Below are 8,768 nucleotides of genomic sequence, written 5' to 3' on the forward strand. Positions count from 1 at the left end.
TCATAGAGTATTGTCCCAAAAAAGAGAAAGGCCAAATAATAAAAAAAAGACCAAATAATAAAAAAAAGACCAAAAAAGGACAACTAAAAAAAGGGACAATGCTACTATCCTTTTTTCCACACTTGTGCTTCAAAGTAGCACCATGATCTTCATGATAGAGAGTCTCTTGTTTTGTCACTTTCATATACTAGTGGGAATCTTTCATTATAGAACTTGGCTTGTATATTCCAACAATGGGCTTCCTCAAATGCCCTAGGTCTTCGTGAGCAAGCAAGTTGGATGCACACCCACTTAGTTTCTTTTGTTGAGGTTTCAAGCATTTATAGCTCTAGTGCATCCGTTGCATGGCAATCCCTACTCACTCACATTGATATCTATTAATGGGCATCTCCATAGCCCGTTGATACGCCTAGTTGATGTGAGACTATCTTCTTCTTTTTGTCTTCTTCACAACCACCATTCTATTCCACCTATAGTGCTATGTCCATGGCTCACGCTCATGTAGTGCGTGAAGATTTAAAAAGTTTGAGAACATCAAAAGTATGAAACAAGTGCTTGGCTTGTCATCGGGGTTGTGCATGATTTAAATATTTTGTGTGGTGAAGATGGAGCATAGCCAAACTATATGATTTTGTAGGGATAGCTTTCTTTGGCCATGTTATTTTGAGAAGACATAATTGCTTTATTAGTATGCTTGAAGTATTGTTACTTTTATGTCAATATTAAACTTTTGTCTTGAATCTTATGGATTTGAATATTCTTGCCACAACAAAGAAGAATTACTTAGAGAAATATGTTAGGTAGCATTCTACATCAAAAATTCTGTTTTTATCATTTACCTACTTGAGGACGAGCATGAATTAAGCTTGGGGATGCTAGTATGTCTCCAACGTATCTATAATTTTTGATTGTTCCATGCTATTATATTATCAACCTTGGATGTTTTATATGCATTTATATGCTATTTTATATGATTTTTGGGACTAACCTATTAACCCAGAGCCCAGTGCCAGTTTTTTGCTTTTTCCTTGTTTTAGAGTATCGCGGAAAAGGAAAATCAAACGGAGTCCAATTGACCTGAAACTTCACGGAACTTATTTTTGGAACGGAAGCAACCCAGAAGACATGGAGTGTATGTAAGGGAAGCAACAAGGAAGACATGAGGCAGGGGGCGCGCCCTCCACCCTCGTGGGCCCCTCGTGGCTCCCCTGATGTATTTCTTCTGCCTATATATATCCATATACCCTAAACCATCGGGGAGCACAATAGATCGAGAGTTCTGCCGCCAGAAGCCTCCGTAGCCAACAAAAACCAATCTAGACCCGTTCCGGCAACCTACCGGAGGGGGGAATCCCTCTCTGGTGGCCATCTTCATCATCCCGGCGCTCTCCATGACGAGGAGGGAGTAGTTCTCCCTCGGGGATGAGGGTATGTACCAGTAGCTATGTGTTTGATCTCTCTCTCTCTCTCATGTTCTTGAGGTGGTAGGATCTTGATGTATCACGAGCTTTGCTATTATAGTTGGGTCTTATGATGTTTCTTCCCCCTCTACTCTCTTGTAATGGATTGAGTTTTCCCTCTGAAGTAATCTTATCGGATTGAGTCTTTAAGGATTTGAGAACACTTGATGTATGTCTTGCGTGGGATACCCGTGGTGACAATGGGGTATTCTATTGATCCACTTGATGTATGTTTTGGTGATCAACTTGCGGGTTCCGCCCATGAACCTATGCATAGGGGTTGGCACAAGTTTTCGTCTTGACTCTCTGGTAGAAACTTTGGGGCACTCTTTGAGGTTCTATGTGTTGGTTGAATAGATGAATCTGAGATTGTGTGATGCATATCGTATAATCATACCCACAGATACTTGAGGTGACATTGGAGTATCTAGGTGACATTAGGGTTTTGGTTGATTTGTGTCTTAAGGTGTTATTCTAGTATGAACTCTAGGGCTGTTTGTGACAATTATAGGAATAGCCCAACGGATTGATTGGAAAGAATAACTTTGAGGTGGTTTCATACCCTACCATAATCTTTTTGTTTGTTCTCCGCTATTAGTGACTTTGGAGTGACTCTTTCTTGCATGTTGAGGGATAGTTATGTGATCCAATTATGTTATTATTGTTGAGATGACTTGCACTAGTGGAAGTATGAACCCTAGGCCTTGTTTCAACGCATTGCAATACCGTTTGTGATCACTTTTATCATTAGTTACCTTGCTGTTTTTATATTTTCAGATTACAAAAACCTATATCTACTATCCATATACCACTTGTATCACCATCTCTTCGCCGAACTAGTACACCTATACAATTTACCATTGTATTGGGTGTGTTGGGGACACAAGAGACTCTCTATTATTTGGTTGCAGGGTTGTTTGAGAGAGACCATCTTCATCCTACGCCTCCCACGGATTGATAAACCTTAGGTCATCCACTTGAGGGAAATTTGCTACTGTCCTACAAATCTCTGCACTTGGAGGCCCAACAACTTCTACAAGAAGAAGGTTGTGTAGTAGACATCAGTGATAGCCACTACGGAAAGGGAAGATGTCGAATATCAAGTCTTGACTTTGGAAATTATCCGGTGAGCCGAAGACTACCTCTAGCGTTATGGACCCTGTGCAGTAGGCTTTGACGCCGGGTATTACTCCTTTAAAGGTAGTTTTAGTTGGCTTGACTCTTGATGGATCAATGCCCATTTTATGGACAATGTCCTGATAAAGCAGGTTGAGACTGCTGCCGCCATCCATGAGGACTCGCTTGAGGTGTAATTCGTCGATGATTGGGTCGAGGACCAATGCTGCTGAACCTCCATGAAGGATACTGGTCGGGTGGTCTCTACAATCAAAAGTGATCGGACAGGCTGACCATGGGTTAAATTTTGGGGCGACTGGCTCTATGGCGTAGACGTCCCTTAGTGCGTGCTTGCGCTCCCGCTTGGGGATGTGAGTGACATAGATCATATTCATTGTTTTTACCTCAGGGGGAATTTATTTTGCCCCCTGTGTTTGATGGGCGAGGCTCGTCATCATCCTTGCTAGGTGGCCCTTTCCCCTTGTGTTCGGTGTTTAGCTTTCCAGCCTGTTTAAAGACCCAACAATTTCTGTTGGTATGATTGGCAGGCTTGTCAGGGGTGCCGTGGATCTGGCAGGGCCAATCTAGTATTCGGTCCAAACTAGATGGACCATCTTTGTTTCCTTTGAATGGCTTTTTCTACTGACCGGGTTTAGAGCCATTGAATCCGGCATTGACCGCCGTGTCTTTGGTATCTTCATTGTTGCTTCGACGCTTGTGTTTATTGCATCGAGGCCTGCCATTGCCATCTCTGGCTTTGAAGGTGCCATGGTCGCTGGTGTTGTTGCTTCTATGAGCTAGCCATCTATCTTCTCCCACGCAAAAGGGGGTCATAAGTGCGGTGAGAGCTGCCATGGACTTCGGTTTTTCTTGGCCGAGGTGTCGGGCGAGCCACTTGTCCCGGATGCTGTGTTTAAAGTCCGCGAGGGCTTCGGCATCCGGACAGTCTACAATTTGGTTCTTTTTAATTAAGAACCTGGTCCAGAGCTTTCGGGTTGCTGGACTATGTGAGTAAGGTCATCGGCGTCTGGAGGCCGAACATAGGTACCTTGGAAGTTGTCTCTAAAGGCACCTTCCAAATCTTCCCAGCTACCAATGGAGTTTTCTGGGAGGTTGTTTAACGAGTGCCATGCTGGTCCCTTGAATTTGAGGGGGAGGTACTTGATGGCATGGAGATCATCACCGCGAGCCATGTATATGTGGAGAAGAAAATCTTCAATCATAGTACGGGATATATCGTTCCATCATATGATTCGATGTTCACGGGTTTAAAGCCTTCTAGGAACTGGTGCTCCATTACCTCATCAGTGAAGCATAAGGGGTTTGTGGTGCTTCTTTATCAGGCGACGTCCCAACGTAGTTCGGATGAAGTCTGTATGCGATTTTCGGCCCTGGTGAGGTTGTGCCTGTTGCGCCAGGCCTGATGGTCATCTTCTCGTGTTGGGGCACGCCCCCTTGATCCATAAATTGATCTGGCTTGGCCTGCTCTATTATCCAGGTCCCGTCGTAGGTCGTAGGTGTATCCTGGAGCCGCTATCTCTCTGCCTCTACGGCGAGGTGGTGTGGGTTCATGTTCGGCGTAGGTGGCCGCTTTATCTCGCCCACGTGGTGACCGGTCTGGTTCATATGCATGGTTATGTCTTGACGGTATGGGCTTGAGGGCATCCTCATCAAATTGAGGTAGTAGCCGATGCTTCGGATAACTCTTTGCTAGGCGTTGAAGGCCATACTCTTCGGCGGCTAGGACTTGCGTCCATCTGTCATTGAGTGTATCCTATTCGGCTTGGAGCTATTGCTGCTTCTTTTTTAGGCTTCCCACAGTAGCGATTAGCTGGCGCTTAAAGCGCTCCTGTTTGAGTGGTTCCTCTAGCATGATGAAGTCTTCGTCACCGAGGCTCACATCGTCCTCGGAGAGTGGTAGATAATTACTGTCTTCTGAGTCGTTCCCGACCAGATCGTCGGGGTTGACTTGCCTCTCCTCCACATCATCCTGTTTGGATGTGGGCTCGACGAGGGCTTTGGGGTCTTCGGCGTTCTCCAGAGTGTCATTGTCTCTCGTGCCGGTATTGCTGTCTTTTTTGCGACGCGATTTTGAGCGGCGCCGCTGATGTCGATGCTTTGGAGGTGCCTCAGCAGGCTTGTCCTCAACCGGATCCTTCCTGCCGTCGCTGTCATCCTCTTTGGGTGTGTCCACCATATACACATCATATGTGGAGGTGGTCGTCCAACATCCGGTATACGGCGGGTCTTGGCCTTGTTCATCTTCGGCATCGTCGTCCATGCCGTTGATGTCTTCGGAGGCATAGTACAGCATGTCGGTTAAGTCTTCGACTGTGGCTATGAAGTGGATGGTGGGTGGGGCGTGAAATTCCCCTCTTTCAGCCCCTAGTCCGGGCTGCGCGTAATGCGGAGGTGATTCCTCTGTGATGGCGATGGATCCCATTAAGTCCAAAGCCTCGTTTAAGAGAGAGGTTTGGACGGGGAAACGAGAGTCCATGGAGCTAGAGTTCGGGGGCGAGTCCGGCCTTTCAGTGATAGGAGGAACCCGGTCTGATTCCGAGTTCGCTGCGGAAACAATCGCCTCCGGATCTTCTATAGTGTGGTTTGTAGTGGAGAGTCCGGTGGGCTCCAAACTCCCATCTTCGGACATGGTGGTTCGTTCCGGATCTAAGGCCAGTGCGGTGGTCGAGGCTGCGAACCTTTCAAAGATCAAGTCTCCTCGGATATCGGCGACATAATTTAGGTTCCTGAAACTCATCTGATGACCAGGGGCGTAGCTGTCGATTTGTTCGAGGTGACCAATCGAGTTGGCACGCAGAGCGAAGCCACCAAACACAAAAATCTGGTCGAGAAGGAAAGTTTCCCCGGAAACAGCATTGTTGTTGATAATAGAGCGAGTCATCGAACCTTCTATCAACGGCATAGCAGAACTCTCAATGAAAGCACCAATATCGATGTCAAAACCGGTCGATCTCGGGTAGGGGGTCCCGAACTGTGCGTCTGAGGATCGAACGAAACATGAGACAAGGGTGAAATGATGTTTACCCAGGTTCGGGCCCTCTTAATGGAGGTAAAACCTTACGTCCTGCTTGATTGCATTGATGAGTATAGGGGTTACAAGAGTCAATCTACCTTGAGATCGTAATGGCTAAACCCTAGATGTCTAGCCTATGTGATTTTTCTAAGCCACTATGGACTAAACCCTCCGGTTTATATAGACACCAGAGGGGTCTAGGGTTGTACAGAGTCGGTTTACAGAGAAAGTAAATAATACACCCAAACTCTAAGCTTGCCATCCATACAAAGGAGAGTCCCATCCGGATGCGGGAAAAGGTCTTCTGCCTTGTATCTTCATGGCCCATCAGTCCGGCCCATGTCACATAGCCCGGACGCCCCAGGACCCAATAATCCAGGGCTCCCTCACCCGTAATACGTCTCCAACGCATCTATAATTTTTTAATGTTCCATGCTATTATAGTATCAATCTTGGATGTTTTATATGCAATTATATATTATTTTTTGCGACTAACCTATTAACCTAGTGGCCAGTGCCAGTAGCTGTTTTTTGCTTGTTTTTGGATTTTCAGGAAATCAATATTAAACAGAGTCCAAACGGATAAAAAACTTTGGATTAATTTTTTCTGGACCAGAAGGGACCCTAGAAGGTTCGGGAGAAGCCAAATGAGCTACGAGGGAGCGACAAGCTTGGGAGGCTCGCCCCAGGGGGGTAGGCACACCCCTCAGGCTTGTGGGCCCCTCGTGGCACCTATTGACCTAATTCCACCTCTATAAATTCCCAAATATTCCCAATACATCAGAGAGCCACCCAAAAAACTTTTTTCGCCGCCGCAAGTTTCTGTTTCTTCCGCAATCCCATGTGGAGGCCTTTTCCGTCATTCTGCCGAAGGGGAAATCGATCATGGAGGGCTTCTACATCAACCTTTCTGCCCTTCCGATGATGTGTGAGCACTTTAGCACAGACCTACGAGGTTCATAGCTAGTAGCTACATGGCTTCTTCTCTCTCTTTGATCTTCAATACAATGTTCTCCTCGATGTTCTTGGAGAACTATTCGATGTAATCTTCTTTTGTGGTGTGTTTGTTGGGATCCAATGAATTGTGGGTTTATGATCAGATTATTCATGAATATTAATTGAGTCTTCTCTGAATCTTTTATGCATGATTATTATATCTTTGCATTTCTCTTTGATCTATCTATTTGGTTTAGCCAATTAGATTGCTTTATTTTGCAATGGGAGAGGTGCTTTGTGATGGGTTCAATCTTGCGGTGCCCAGTCCTAGTGACAGAAGGGGACATGACACGTATTTGTAGTGTTGCCATTAAGGGAAAATGATGGGTTTATTCATATTGCTTGGGTTTACTTTGTCTACATCATGCTATATCGCATAAGGCGTTACTCCATTTTCATTAACTTAACACCCTAGATGCATGCTGGATAGCGGTCGATGTGTGGAGTAATAGTAGTAGATACAGGCAGGAGTCGGTCTACTTGTCTCGGATGTGATGCATATATGCATGATGATTGCCTTGAATATCATCATAACTATGCGCTTTTCTTTCAATTGCCCAATGGTAATTTGGTCACCCACCATACTTTATGTGTTTGAGAGAGAAGCCTCTAGTGAAAACTATGGCCCCGGGTCTACTTTTATCATATATAAAATCCAAATACCTTTCTGCAATTTATTTACCATTATTTTATTTTGTGGTTTTATCTATCTATCACTATCAAATTTGATCCTTGCAAATAACCGCCAAGGGGATTGACAAGCCCCTTGATCGCGTTGGGTGCAAGTATTTGCTCTTTTGTGTGTAGGTGTTGCTAACGAGGTTTCACTTGGTTTTCTACTGGATTGATAACCTTGGTTCATAAATGAGGGAATAGTTATCTCTACTGTACTGCATCATCCTCTCCTCTTCGAGGAAATCCCAACGCAGTGCACAAGTAGCAACCCCCATGTGAGGGTCATCTTCCTCAACCTCCCGCATGCCTCCATGTCACCTGCAACCGCTACGCCCACGTCTATGGCCACAACCCCACGTCCACGCGCTCTCCATGTAAGCCAGCCCCAGCCACCCTATCTAGTAAAACCCCCTTGACGCCCTTGTCCATTTGCCCCACTAGATCGAGACCGGCGCTGGCAGGTTGCCCCGCCGTGCACCCCGAGCTTCACCTCTGCCCTAGTTTTCTCTGGCTTGATTTTGACGAAGCCCAACACCCTCAGATCGAACAAGAGCCACCACCAGCCTCGTCGTACCCTTGCACACCCCCTGGAGATCACTAGCAAGCCCAGAGCCCCTTGGAAGCTCGAGCTCGATGGAGCCCGACGGTCTCCATTGCACCATCATCAACTCCGGCGACCACCAGAGGTCTTGTCCATTTAGTTTATCCCAACGCCGTGATACGTCTCCAACGTATCTATAATTTTTGATTGCTCCATGCTATTATATTATCTGTTTTGGATGTTAATGGGCTTTATTTTACACTTTTATATCATTTTTGGGACAAACCTATTAACCGGCGGACCAGCCCAAATTGCTGTTTTTTTCCTATTTCAGTGTTTCGTAGAAAAGGAATATCAAACGAATTCCAAACGGAATGAAACCTTTGAGAATGTGATTTTCTCAACAAACATGATCCAGGAGACTTGGAGTGGGCATTAAGAAACAATCGAGGAGGCCATGAGGCAGGGGGCGTGCCTACCCCCCTGGGCGCGCCTGTAATACCCATGATGCGGCTATATCTCCCACGTGTCGGGGCACGACTTAGAGGCATAATCGCATGGTAGGCATGTCGCAAGAGGGGTAATCTTTACACATCCCAAGTATTGAATAAGAAAGGGATAAAGAGTTGGCTTACAATCGCCACTTCACACAATACATAAATATATCATACATCATCCAAAATACAATCAAGGTCTGACTACGGAACCAAAATAAAGAAAGACAACCCCAAATGCTAGATCCCCGATCGCCCCAACTGGGCCCCTCTACTGATCATCCGGAAAAGACACATAGTAACGGCCTGAATCCTCGTCGAACTCCCACTTGAGTTCGGTAGCGTCCCCTGCACTAGCATCATCGGCACCTGCATCTGTTTGGAAGTATCTATGAGTCACGAGGACTCAGCAATCTCACACCCTCGCGATCAAGACTATTTAAGCTTAAAGG

Source organism: Triticum urartu, chromosome 5 (genome assembly GCF_003073215.2).
Source record: "Triticum urartu cultivar G1812 chromosome 5, Tu2.1, whole genome shotgun sequence".
In the NCBI taxonomy this organism is placed as follows: Eukaryota; Viridiplantae; Streptophyta; class Magnoliopsida; order Poales; family Poaceae; genus Triticum; species Triticum urartu.